At 44.6% G+C, this 14,640-nt stretch overlaps 2 long non-coding RNA genes across 2 annotated transcripts; both read left to right on the top strand.

The window, feature by feature from the left end:
* Window positions 1-870: 870 nt before the first annotated feature.
* LOC120401848 lies at window positions 871-2,520 on the top strand. The gene is made up of 2 exons (XR_005596781.1): window positions 871-1,129; window positions 2,314-2,520. It is a non-coding gene; the product is annotated as an uncharacterized LOC120401848 (long non-coding RNA).
* A 9,818-nt stretch (window positions 2,521-12,338) lies between these two features.
* Window positions 12,339-14,362, top strand: LOC120401847. The gene is made up of 2 exons (XR_005596780.1): window positions 12,339-12,386; window positions 14,125-14,362. It is a non-coding gene; the product is annotated as an uncharacterized LOC120401847 (long non-coding RNA).
* The last annotated feature ends 278 nt before the right edge of the window (window positions 14,363-14,640 follow it).

Here is a 14,640-nt window from a genome sequence, read left to right as displayed (position 1 = left end):
TTTGTTTGATTCCCATCCCCCTACAGTGGAAAAGTGCCAACAGTGTCCAAGGTGGTATTTTGTGACAGGACCACTTGACCTGGTAGAGTCAGAGCTATGTCCCAGAACGCTGCTCAGGAAGGAGAGAGATTAGTATCTGCACAGTCTTATTGTTTCTTCTTAATGGCCTGGCAAGGCTGTGGTTGCCAGTTGTCTGGTGGGTGTCTCCCAAATACACACACAGCTGTAATTGTTACATTGTCAATATTCCTAACTTTAGATACAGAAATGATACATGCATACAAATTGGATAATCACATTCAGTAAATCATAACCTTTCCAATGATATCTTACATGAGCCATCTTGCATAAAGTATATCTTAGTTATGCCATATTCATATCAGAACCACATTTCTATGAAGAATATGGGGTGTAACATCACAAATACATTTGGCTGAGTCTGGTTATTTGGTTTCATGACCATTTTTCATAATGAACCACAAGTGTAGTTCATCAACTGGCTATACAATTAATCTAGGTATATAGAGACAACTTACTCAAAAGATAAAGCCACAAATCTCAGCCTGAAGTAGAATGTGAGCAATCTCTTCTTGTAGATACATTATCACATAATAATACAAATCATACAGTGCAGATGGCAGAACCTTGGTATTCTATACTTGTATATAAGGATTGCATTTCTAAAGTTCAAGCTTGATATTGGAGCTGAAGCTAATGTTTTACCAGTTCACTGTTCGAAAAAGATACCAGGTCCCATCCAGCTAAAGCAATCTGATGCTAGGCTTATAATAAATGGAGTTTCCAGAATAGACTCCAAAGGAGAAGTCACCCTAACAGCAGCAAAGACCAAGGCTAAGGTCAGTCATCAGTTCTCCATCACTAAGTAATCTATAACATCACTCGTGTGACACCTGCATACAGCTAAAACCAATCTACAAAATAGGTATGCTGCACACCCAGGCACCCAGCACTAAAGAAGAATTGATTGCACAATACCAGAAGTTTTCAGGGCACTTAGCGAGTTCTGTGGGAAGACTCCCATATATATGGACCCATCAGTTCTCCCTGTCATACATTGTTGCAGACATATACCCTTTGCAGTGACAGACAGACTCAGAGATGCACTCAGGTAGGTAGAAAAGGGTCATAGCCAAAATGAACACATCCCACTCCAGGGGTAGGCAACCTATGGCACACGTGCCGAAGTGGCACGCGAGCTGATTTTCAGTGGCACTCACACTCCTCACATCCTGGCCACCGCTCTGGGGGGGGCTTTGCATTTTAATTTAATTTTAAATGAAGTTTCTTAAACACTTTAAAAACCTTATTTACTTTACATAGAATAGTTATATATTATAGACTTATAGAAAGAGATCTTCTAAAAATGTTCAAATGTATTACTGGCACGCGAAAACTTAAATTAGAGTGAATAAATGAAGACTCGGCACACCATACCTGAAAGGTTGCCGACCCCTGCCCCACTCCATGGGTTAACAGCTTGGTCTGAGAAGAAACTGAGAAGAAAAATGGCAAGATTAGGATTGGTTTGGATCACAGGGGCCTTAATAAGTCTAGCCTGAGGCAGCATTACTCCACCCTCACAACAGCAGATGTCCAGCAGGTGTTACAATGGAGGAGTGACCAGGCCAAATTTGAGTCAACCTGGCACATTGCATTGCAGTGCCATTCAGGCTTGCCTCTTACCCCCAGATCTGGGACCGACATACCTGCCTTTTTTGCCTATGTATTAATCTGGCCCTGACTATACCAGAAAACCAGCAATCAGTATTGACACCATCTTCTGAGACACAAATTGCATCAGAAACATCTGAAAGTAAATTCAAAATAAGTGGATGTCAGGCAGTGTTCCCGCTAATTTTTCCCACGCACGTGCAGAATTAATTTTGTTATGTGCACCAATATGGAGGTGATGTGACACATCACCTCCATATTGGTGCACATAACAAAATTCATGTGGCAGGGTGGGGCCAAGGGGTTTGGCATGTGGGAGGGGGCTCAGGGCCGGGGCAGAGGGTTGGTGTGGGTGGGTGAGGACTCCAGGTAGGGGTGCAGGCTCTGGGCTGGGGCTGAGGGGCTCAGGGCTGAGGCAGAGGTTTCGGGTGTGGGGAGGTGGGGTCTCTGGCTGAGGATGAGGGGTTTGGGATGCAGGCTTCCCTGGGGCTACAGCAGGGAGAGAGGACTCCCCACAGCAGCACATGGGCTGGGGCGGAGAGGCGCCTCTCCCTGCTGCGGCAGGTCCGGGGCTGGGGCTGGTGCTCATGATGCCGAATCTTGCATGACAATTTTATACAGGAACTACATGAAGAAGCAGACTGAGCCAATGGTATAGACTGAGCTCTAGGTGGTTAACTTAACAACCTCTGACCTACACAGCTAACGGTTAAACAGCAAGTAGTCAGCAGTGCTGTAATATACTCTTCTAATGCCTCTGGCCTGGTTTCGAGGCCCTTGTTTGAGAGGTTAAAATATGTCCCAAAAAATAAAGTAAGAATAAAATAAGGGAAATGTAGTATATTGTGATACTGTCTCTTGAAATTAGCCATGTGCCGAGGGCCTCCCATTGTGAGGGGTCTCTGACATGATGCAGACACTCTCAAGATCTGCAAACTCAGGGTCTGTGTGAGCCATCTTGTTATGTATCTAATAAATAGAATTGTAGTTTTAACTTTATATCCATGGTCCTCACTATCGTGCCTGAAGTACAGAGGTTGCCGTATACTCACGAGGAAGATGCTCTCGACTATCTGACCATGCTAAAAAGCATAACAGAGGGTATAGCAGGGACAACTGCCCTGCCTGTTACGTGTGTGGGGGAAACTTTCCTCCTGATTGACAATCCAGTAGTAAACTGTCAGCTGAAACTCAGTTTTCTGTATCTACATAGGTTTTTCCTGCATATGGGGTGAGCTAACCAGAGGTGAAAGTAAGCCGGTCTGGACTGGCTTCTCCGGTGGTGATTTAAAGGTCCCAGAGCTCCGGCCCCTGCGGGGAGCCCCGAGCCCTTTAAAGCACTGCCCAAACCCTGCTGCCAGAGCTCTGGCGGCACTTTAAAGGGCCTGGGGCTCCCTGCAGCGGCTGGAGCCTCTGGCCCTTTAAATCCCTGCCCAAGCCCAGCCGCCACTACCCCAGCCCTAGCCTGAGCCCTGCCGCCCCGGGGTAGCAGCAGCAGGGCTCCCGCAGGGATTTTAAGGTCCTGGAGCTCCACGGCGGCCAGAGCCCCGGGCCCTTTAATTCGCCCCTGAGCCCTGGGGCTCCCAGCCACCTCTGCAGTTGGTAGCTCTGGGATGATTTAAAGGCCCTGGCGTTCCCAGCCACAGCCGGAGCCCCAGGGGCTTTAAATCTTGAAAGTCCCCGCCTCTTCCGGGTGAAGTCACACCTCTTCCAGTTGAGACCACGCCCTGCTTAGGACTCCAGAGTACCGGTAAGTCCTTTAAGTTACTTTCACCCCTGGATCTAACTGTTTTTTTAACCTGGTAAAATTCTTTTTCATTCTCTCAAAATTCAAAAACAGTTGGAGGCATTTTCTTGAGACTTAAAAACAAATCACTTGTGTGTCTCAGTCAAGCCTGAAAGCTTTCAGTACCAGAAGGGGGAAAAAATCAGGAGGTTTTGAGTATGAAAACAAAGTTACAATGAAAGTTTGAGTGTAACCTGAACTTTGATAGTCACCTCTAGTCTGGCTTCACTGTCTGTTTTAGTGTATTTGCTTAATTGAATTGAATTTATTACTGGTGTATCTAAGCTCCTCTCACACAGGGGCTAGTGGACACTCAGTTGAATGAAACTGTCCCTATAATAACTGGTACAATGAGACCAATAAACCTGGGCTGGCTGCTGGTCCTGTCCAACATTGCTCCTTCTCACATCAGGTGACAACTTGCCTTGCAGAATCTGCTCCTTAAGGTGGAAGACATGCCTTGTCTACCCTGTTTAAAGATGTGTCTAGTCTACCTATAAACCATCTTAGCTCAAGGCACCCCATTTGGAAAATGCCTTGAAAGAACCTTGATGTCATCTCCAGATGGCATACTATTAGCAACAACAAGCTTCATACATAACCAATACCTATCTCATGACAGATCCAACAGTCCAGCCCTTTGGTTTTTGACCTTCCATGCCATCTGCCTTCCATTGCTTCAGATGTAGAATGATCAGATGTGCTGCAAATGACTACAAGTTGGGACTTTGTGACTCTCCCTTTTGCCATTGTGGTCAGTTAGAATATGTACATATTATACTTGCAGACTGCATATATCACAGGCTGCTTGATTCCCTCATGGCCTTTCACAATGCCCTTCCCTCAGCTATTGAATGGTTAAGACATTAAACTCACATGGTTGAATTGAATGTCCATGTAAATGCAAATCACAATAAAAATAAAAGTTACAGGAAACTCAGTACTAGTGTGTGCAGGGGTGTGCTGTCATAGAGAACGGACTGTGCAGCACTGAAAAGGTCTGTAGATTTGTTTACATTTACCACCCAAGGCTAGGGCGAAGTCAAAGCGTGACCCTCACTTGTTAATTAAAAACCTCTACTTTATGTCACTGTTGAACAGTTCAGCATTGTTGTTTGTTTCATTGAATAAAATTTTTAAGTGACATTCTCAAAAGTCAGAACATTTAGAAAATACCTTTTCAGTAGGCTTATATACTGCAATTTACTTCACCATATGACAATCATTCATTTCTAAACTTTAGCAATAACGCTATATTTTATTCTATTTGATTCTATCAAAATAAACTGCTGATAGATGATTTAACAAAATGGAAAAGAACCCTAGCTCTTGACTTTTTCCAGTGTTTTCAGCTTTAACTCTTTGTTTCTTTTCTATAAATTTATTTTGTAGCTTAATTATTTTTAGAATATAAAATTATATACCATGAGCTCCTAAGGGCAGAACCTGTCATGTTTTATATATCCTAAAGTCACCTGCAGACTTATTGTGCTATATAAATACGATAAATATACTGTAAGTCAACCTCAATTGCCTCTGATCCAAGACAAAGACTATCACTAAATTAGTCACTGAATTCCAGTATGCAGATGACTGTGCGCCCACTCAGAAGATGATCTTCAAAAAATAATTGATATTTTTTCTGAGGCCTACAACCAGCTCAGACTCACACTCAACACCAAGAAAACTAAAGTACTCCACCAACAGGCTCCAAATCACCAGGATCCTGCGCCCATAATTCAGATCAATAAAGAGACCCTGGAAAATGTTGAGCACTTCCTTTACCTCAGCAGGCATCTGTGTCAGAAGGCTGACATTGACCAGGAAATTCAACACTGGCCTCCAATCAGGGGCAGCTCTAGGCACCAGCAAAGCAAGCAGCTGCTTGGGGCAGCCCATTTTCAGGGGCGGCAGCTAGCAGGGATAGAGCCTGGGAGCTGAGAACCAACAGGGGGCCCTGGGAGCTGTAGTTCCTTGGTTAGCTTTCTGCCTATAGAACCAGCCCTGGAGCAGGGAAAGAACTACATTTCCCAGCATTCCCTTAGCCACTACCAACTGGAAAGGGGGGAAGGGAGTATGGTAGCTGAAACCTCATGCTGCAGCTTGAGCTCACTGCTAGAGCAGGGTGGCACTGTGAATGGGGAACAAGTATGCCCAAGGAGTAGAAGGCTTTAGCCTAGATCTCCCCTTCAGAAGACATCCCCAGACTGGCTTAGGGATACTGGTGTGACCTCACCTTGCAGCCCCCAAAGAAGGAATTGGGTGGACCAAATGGACAGTGCCCCTCTCTATCTGAAGCCTAGCAAGGGAGGTATGTGGATCCCACTAGAATTTAAAATGAAAAGTATGGGCGGGGAGGCTCCACTGGACCCGGGCAGCTTTAGATACAGTACCAGGCACGTAGGAGGATTGCCACTTCTGAGCCATGGAAGGAGAAAATGACTTTTCCTTTCCAGATTTAGCTAATATTCAGAAAGGGAATCTACCACCTCAAAATTCAGGAGTGCTCAAGATCAATTTGGGCAGCTGTTACTTCATTTCTCCCAAATCAAATATACTGATCCACTGTAATTTGCTGTAGAAAAAGTAGATAAAATTGAGCAAGAAATGCTTCCCAGTGGTTTTTAAGACTGGAATTGCTATTTTCAACAGCCATTGCCTTTATTTATTTATTTTTAGGTGTTTAAAAGGAAGACAGTGATATTGCATTGGCAAATTCCCCATAGAAACAAAGAGTGGAACAAAAGAATAATAAAGGCACCTTGACTTTTCCTCATTTATGGAGGACAGTCTTATAATATGCATCCAGATATCCTCCAATCACACATGCTGAAAATTGTTCCACTTTACTGCAGTTCTGTAACCATATGGGAACCAATCCTGTATGTGTTCTGTGCACATCCAAAATTCCTGCTGAATGACCCGCCCTGGGAGCAAGTCACCAGTGACCCAGGGCTGGGGCAGAAGGAGGGTGCAGGTGGGGGAGGGGGAGGAAGAGCCCAGGGCTGGGGCAGCAGGGGTGCGGGTGGAGGGGCAGAGCCCAGGGCTGGGGTGGCAGGGGTAGAGGGGCACTGGTGGGAAGGCGGTGCCCAGAGCTGGTGCAGCATGGGGTGTGTGTGAGCCCAGGCCTGGGGTGCCAGGGGTGTGGGTGTGGGGAAGAGTCCAGGGCTGGGGCGGCAGGGGGGTGCGGGAAGGGGGAGGCCCAGAGCTGGTGCAGCAGGGGGTGCAGGTGAGGGGGGGGAAGCCCAGGGCTGGGGAAGCAGGGGGGTGTGGGGGGGAGCCCAGGGCTGGGGTGGGGGCAGCCAAATTTTATTTTGCTTGGGGTGGCAAAAAACCTAGAGCCGGCCCTGCCTCCAATGTGCCAGCGCAATTTTTGAATGCTTGAGAAAATGTGTCTTTGAAGATTGTAACCTCAAGAATCAAACCAAGCTTCTCATGTACCAGGCTGTTGTACCCTGTTCTCTTGTATGGCACTGAAACCTGGGTTACGTACAATAGACACCTCAAGATTCTTGAACGATACTATCAATGGTGCCTCTGCAAGATTTTCCGAATCAAGTGGTATGACCGACGGACCAACATCAGTGTTCTGTCCCAAGCCAAAAGCTCCAACATTATGTTATGATCATCCACCACCAACTCTGTTGCGCTGGTCATGTTTTTTGAATACCAGACAATTGACTCCCGAATCAGGTCATGTTCTCACAATTGAGCCAAGGTCAACGGACAAGGGGCAGGCAAAAAAAAAAAAAGCTTCAAAGTGCAATATTGACAAACTCATGGGAAACCCAAGCCCTCAACCAACCAAAATGGAAAAGGACCTATTGGCAAGGATCTCCATATTTTGAGATCCAATAAAGACAACAGGAAACAGGGAAACTGGAAGGAAGGAGAGAATGTGCTGCAGCCCAATTTAACAATCCATATCTGCCCCTTCCACTGGGAAATGTCTGCACCAACTGCGACAAAATCTATGGATCACAGAATGGTCTCATTAGCTGCAGATTCACCAGCAATAACTGGCTATCATTTTATGGAAGACAATCCTCCACAAACTCCGAGGGATCACCAACAGGAGCACCGGAACTATGGGAGGGGGCACCGGCAGTAGAATTGTGGCCCCCTCCCCTGCGCCTCCTCTTCCCCCTTGAATCCCTGACCCCTGGCCAGGCCAGAAGTCGGAGCCGGGCCATGGTAAGAGCCACCCAGCAATCCTGTGTTGTTGTGGAGAGCACTGGACCCTCCACCTGCCCTAGACAGGGGGCCCAAGAGAAGCACCACCCAGGGCAAGTGGAGGATCTGGGGCTCTCCACAGTGGCCTAGGCTCACTGGACGGCTCTTACCATGGCCCGGGTCTGGCTTCTGGCCTGGCCATGGAGTGGGACCTCAGGGGAAGAGGAGGAGCAGGGGGCTACCCATGGTGAGGGCAGGCTAAAGGCCACCTCAGTCCCCCAGCAAGAAGAGGCTGGCACCACTAGCAGGGGCTGTACTTTGTAGCAGGGGAGTTGATCACTTTATCACCTGTTCCCATTACTCTTGGTAAATCCAGGGCTCCCATCTTTTACAAACTTGCTGCAAGTGGCTAACTGAAACCCTTTGTCTAAATTAATACATTTTACATTAAAGGGTCAATTCTGCCTCATCCATGTAGAGCTTTCACCCATCCACCCTTGCAAACCAATACAGAGTTGAGCACAAGGGGTGAAATCCTGGACCCACTGAAGTCAATAGGAATTTTGCCATTGACTTCAATGGGACCAGAATGTCACTTTTTTCTAGGCTAGTGTTGCTGCTGGCCCTAGCTCCCCCACAACTGCCCTTCATGGGGAAACTGCACTCTTTAAAGAGGAGGTGCACTGACCACCCTCCCTTAATGTCTGCAAGATCCCCTGTCAGAGCAGTTTGCCTCCACATCATTCTCTACCACAGTGGTGCTGAGTGACTTTATCTCCCATTGGCTTCAGGAGGTCTTGCAGGTGCTCAGCATCTTGCAGGATTAGAACTCTAAAGCCAGATTGCGCTGAAGAAAATATTTCTTCGGTGTGTTCATTGTAAGCCATGGTGATTCTGTCCAAGAGCTAAAACAAGAATAAGATTGACCATCGTGGGATATGATGCATATGCCATCTTTCAGAAGAGCAGGTGAAAGTGCAGATGAAACAGGAAGGAAGTAATTTACGGTCTGATTTAAAGATTTTACTCTTAACTGCATCAAATGTCAAGTTAAATTTGAGCTAATACTACCCCTCTGCAGAAGAGGTTAGGGCTTTTGTGTTCTAGTCTTGGCTAAGATGGATTGTGCAATAGTATTTCACTGATCAAGCAACAGTCAAGAATTTTGAAAAGTTAATGTTATCAAGGTCAATCAAAACAAGGGAACATCAAGGATACCAATAGGCAGCCAGTTTGTAATGCTGATTTACACTGAATAGAATTGTAAGCTAAATCTTTACTGTAAGAAGCAGGGAACCATATGAAAATATAAAAGTCCTGACTCTATGCATCCTAAACAAGCACCTTCCAAATACATCAATCAGTTGTTCTCAGAACCACTCCAGTCAGGATCATTTGTTACCTTCTGTAATTCACAGTTACAAATCACACACATATAGAGGAAAATCAGATCTTCACTAGAAACCTAGCTATTATATAGATTACAAAGTTCCTACAGTGACTTCTTATGGCCAAGAAGACACTTTCATTTTAAGCCTCTGTTTCAAGCCATTTATAACTTTCTGGGGAAAAAATTATCTATAGTTCATGGTAGTAATAATTTTACAATGTATCTGCCAACTCACACAGAAAGTAAGTTAAAGAAATCTGAACAGCTGAGACAAGTCGATGTTGATTTATAAATAAAATAAAAGTTACAGAAAACAGGTGCTGGGGATTTAAAATACATTCTGGAGTGAAGTTTATACTAGCTGTATAGAGAAAGGTCAGAGCTTATCTGTCTTTATTCTGGTGTTCTATTCAATTGTTGGACGACGCTGTGCAGCCAAATCTCCTGCTTAAAGAGCAGATCTTCTTTTAAGAAGTCTCATACAACTGAGCGGAATCTAAACAGGCACTGATGTTTCAGAAGCATGACACCACCTGATTCCCTATTTCAAAAGAAGATTCTTATTTACCATTACAGTGCTAAACTGCAGAATTGCACACTCAGTCCCAATTTCCACATGTGTAATGAACATTCTGTGTAACAAAAGAGCTTCAAATATTTTAATATATTCATTAAATTATAGTGGAAAACACATTAATAGATATTAAACAAGCTTTTCTATTGAGTTTCCTAGGCTTGATATACCCCCAAAACATACAAGCTAGGCAATATTCAAATACCATGTGCTGAAAATCACTAGAACCAATAAATAATCAGTTACAATGCTACATAATCTGTGCACTTAGGCCCTGATTCTGCTTGTACTAAATTAAATAGCTAAACTCCCATTGACTTCAATGGTGCAGGAGCAGGGCCTTTAATCTTTACTTACTAAGTGCTAGTTTTATTAACCTATGAGTACAGTGACAGACGTTAGCAACTTTGTTGTCAGCAGGTTGCAGGTATTTTAATACTTATATCTATATATATTCTCTATGCCTTTACGTCAACATTCTTGGATCTGAGCACTATGTATTTGTTTACTGGTTTTATTTTTAACTACAACTAAAAGAAACATCCCTATTGTAAAAACAGAATTGCCTTAGGGTCTGCCAGCTTACAACATCAGGAGGAGCAAGAGCAGTCTCATGGCCATTCTAAAGGAAACACTGAGGAAACACTCTTTGTAAAGGGGGAGCTCCAGTTTGATATGTATTAAGACTCATGAGCAACAGACTCCCACAAAAATGTTTCCTTATTAAGCCTGCAATAAGCCATGGGCCTGGTGTGTACTTGTCTGCACGTAAGAGGATATTAGGAATCTGATTTCTTTTTTCTCATTTAAATAATAATGCATAGCTACCTACCTATTACACAAGTGTAATTTAAGGCTTACATACAATAATGAGTAAAAGACCTTGACATTTTCAGATGGAAGTTGCCACAGAAGTGCTAGATGTTATTATGGTAGGTTTTTCTATGTACATTTTGAAAATGTGGTCAAAAGTGATGAGGTGTATGCAAGATTGATTGCATATTTGTGAATTTAAATTCCCACATTTGTATTTTAAATATTTTAGAATATTATATTAAATAGAGACCAATAAAAATGGATGGGAGTAGCATTAGCAATAGAAATAGTTTATACAAAGCGACACTACACAAAGAACTGATACCTTTCATGTTAGAATGGTTTAAAGGAATTAAAACATATATTGCATTGAAATGAATTACGAGTCATCTCAGAGGTGAACCAACAACATTTTAGAAGACAAGCACCTACACTGAGCTTGCTTTTAATGACTTCTACTGTAAATATTTTATATTTTTATAGATTTTCATGGGGAGGTTAACCACATTATTACCCTTTCACCAAGGTGGATACTTATTCTTTCTTTATAAATTACCATAATGCAATGCAGGCTTACAGCAGGGAGAAGCTTCCTCTCAACCTAGGGTTCCCAGGCATCCAGTTTTTGACCAGAATGCTGGGTCGAAAAGGGACCCTGATGGTTCCAGTCAGCACCACTGACCTGGCTCTTAAAAGTCTGGTAGGTGGCACAGCGGGGCTAAGGCAGGCTCCCTGCCTGCTCTGACTCTGCACAGCTCCCAGAAGTGGCTGGCATGTCCAGCTCCTAGGTGCGGGAGTGGCCACGGGGACTCTGCGCACTGCCCTCACCCCAAGCACTGGCTCTGCAGCTCCCATTGGCCCGGAACCACAGCCAATGGGACCTGCGGGATGGTGCCTGCAGGCATCGGCAGCGCGCAGAGCCCTCTGGCCCCGCTGCCTAGAAGCCAGACATGCCAGCCACTTCCGGGAGCCACCTGAGGTAAGCCCCACCCAACCAGAGCCTGCACCCGTCACCTCCTCCTGCACTCCAATTCCCTGTCCCAGGTTCGAACCCCCTCCCACACCTTAACTCTCTCCTGGAGCCTGAACCCAAACCCCCGTTCCAGCCCTGAGCCCCCTCCCCTACCCAAACTTCCTCCTGAAACCCACACCCACTCCCGCACCCCAACCCAGCCTGGAGCCCCCTACTGCATCCTGAACCCCTCATTTCTGGCCCCAGAGTGGAGCCCACATCCCCAGCCAGAGCTTTCATTCTCTCCTGCCCCAGTCCAGTGAAAGTGAACAAGGGTGGGGGAGAGCAAGCGATGGAGGGAGGTTGGAGGGAGCGAGGGCAGGGCCTCAGAGAGGGGGTGAGGCAGGGACAGAGCCTCAGGGAAGGGGCGGGGCAGTGATGTTCCATTTTGTGCTTTGACAACCCTGCCACAACCATCACTCCTCATCCCAGGCTCCCCCTCTAAGATCTCTTTACTTCCTGTTTCTTCCACTTATATCCTCCTAGTTATATTGTTAATCCCATGATTACCACCAGGTGTTCATAATCCCCCCAACAGAAAGTGTTTAATTGCTCACAGCTGAGCCTGCAGTTTCTCATGCTGTAGCAACATCAGTGCCCTGTCACAGATGTAGAACACAATTTTTAAAATTCCTGTAAAACAACTCCTGTTTCACAAATTATGTTTACAAGCAATAATGAAACAGGTCTAGATTGCGCCGTTTAGGGACAGCCTTGTGTTGGGTAGGGAGGTTGGGTTTAGCATTAGTCTCTGAACATAAAATAAACGCACAAGAACATGTTTATAATGTCACATACTCTGATTTTTTTCTGCTTACTAGACTTTACATTTTTCAATACTTTAAGGTTTTGAATTTGTATGAAAAAAGATGTCAGCTTTCTTTTTAATGTTGCATTTAGCTTCCAAAACAAGGAATATTCATTTTGCTCATCAGCAGCTGGTGTAAGTATTCAAACTTCCATTTGTACCAACAATGATTACCAGGGCCAGTGCAACCATTTAGGTGACCTAGGCAGTCGCTTAGGGCACTAGGATTTGGGGGGGCGCCATTTTCTTCGGCAGCGACCACGGCGGCCAGATCTTTGGCCACCCCGGTCGCCGCTGGCATTTAGGCGGAGGGAGCTAGGGCAGGGGAGCGCGGGGAGGGCCGCCTGCAGCAAGTAAGGGCGGGGGGGCAGCACGCAGGGGAACTCCATGCCCCACCTCCTCCCCAAGCACACCATGGCTGCTTCACTTCTCCCGCCTCCCAGGCTTGCGGCGCCTAAGCTGATTGGTGGAAGTTTCGTCTTGGGCGCGAAACATCCTTGCACCGGCCCTGATGACTACTAAAGAGTGAAAGCTCTAACCTGTCCTTTGAAACACACATAAAATACCATCACCGTAAACTGAAATTAGTAGAACAGCCCCAGTGCTCCCTTACCAAAAAGAAACACCAAGTCATCTTTTTCCTATCACTATTTTTCCCTTTTCCAAATTGCCAAGTAGTGAAATTGGGTATCACTCTCATGGTGAAGTTCATAAACTATGCCTGTCTGCAATTCAGTATAAAACCTTCTTCCAAAATATGTCAGCACTGCTTTCTCCTAATTAGTTCTAACTAGGTAATTTTTTTAAAGATATGTTGTGTCTAGCCTTATTAATGACCATGACAATCATATGTAGTCCCTTGGAAAATATGATGTTGAAGCTTTCGGTCCTTAGTTATGAGTATTTATTGAGAAGTTCTGGCTCCAAACAGGCACACATTGACTTTTTCTTCAATATCTAGTCATGAAATAAAGTAGAATATATTTTTATGGATCTCATTTTAGTATATTTCATATTCCATTCCAGGTGTTGGTTTTGACCTGTCACTTTATACTGTGGTCAGCTTCACTGTGTGCCTTACCTCACTTCAACAGTTGAAATTAAATAGGACATTCAAGGAGAACAGCCCAATAATGCAATCCTTACTGATACAAGTAGCACCACTGAAGGCAGGGGACTTATCATATAATTATGAACTATTTACATGAGACTGGATCGTCAGATTTGGACCTAGATTGTAAACCTAGGGTCAGATCCTCAGCTGGTGTAAGTCAGTGTAGCTCCAATGAAACTGTGCCAATTTACAGCATCCGACTCCTATGGTCTAGGTGTTCTATGTGGAGGCCCCTCAACCAATGCCTGGAAGTTGAAGCTAGACAAATTCAGACTGTAAATAAGGCATATATGCTTGACAGTGAGGGTAATTAACCATTGAAACAATTTACCAAAGGCTGGGGTGGATTCTCCATCACTGACAATTTTTCAGTCAAGATTGGATGCTCTAGGAATTATTTTGGGGGAACTTTGTGGTCTGTGCTATATAGGAAGTCAGACTAGATGATCACAGTGGTCCCATCTGGCCATCTGGAATCTATGAAACCCTGGAATTCACTCCTACATTTATCTGACAGTGCCAAGTTTGTTAACCTTTGGGGCATAGTCAAAGGCTAAGCTGTTTACCCAAGCTTTCTCCGACATGAGGATGGGATTTTTAATTTGGGGTAGTGCATTCTTGTTTGTTAGGTAACAAAAAGGTTACCAGCTGTCCTGATTTTATAGGGACAGTCCCGCTTTTTGGGTCTTTTAATTATATAGGCTCCTATTACCCTTCACCCTGCCCCGATTTTTCACACTTGCTCTCTGGTCACCCTAGGTAACAATGAAGTTATTTAAGTTCATTAGAAGATGGAAACTTGACAGAGTAAGTGGCTCTGGTAAACTACAAGGGAAGAAAGGGAGTAACTGAGCAGGATAAAGACATTGCAAAGAAGCAAAAGAACATCTCTGTATCAGCCTTCTCCACAAAAGCAATGGTGAAATATCTACCCTAGAACTATGCTTTGCAAGTAATAAAGATGAGGTGCTATCAGACTGAGATGTCAAAAGAGGAAGTATGGAAAGAAGTTGTAAATTGCCGTAAGTCTCCAGGATCAGATGATATTCATCTGAGTTCTAAAATCAGGAGCCTAGGGGGTAGTCAAAGCTTTAAAAGATTATTTGATGATCCTGGGAATTACATAGAAGCAAGCCTTCCATCAGTACCAGATAAGTCAGTTGAAAGAATAATAATAAAATGTGGCCTTATGTTGCTTTTTATCTGTAGATTGCAAAGCACTTTACAAAGGAGGGTAAGTATCCTTGTCCCACTTTTACAGATGAGGAAACAAGA

Source organism: Mauremys reevesii, linkage group 3 (genome assembly GCF_016161935.1).
Source record: "Mauremys reevesii isolate NIE-2019 linkage group 3, ASM1616193v1, whole genome shotgun sequence".
Classification (NCBI taxonomy): domain Eukaryota; kingdom Metazoa; phylum Chordata; order Testudines; family Geoemydidae; genus Mauremys; species Mauremys reevesii.
This window is presented reverse-complemented; position numbering and strand designations above follow the sequence as displayed.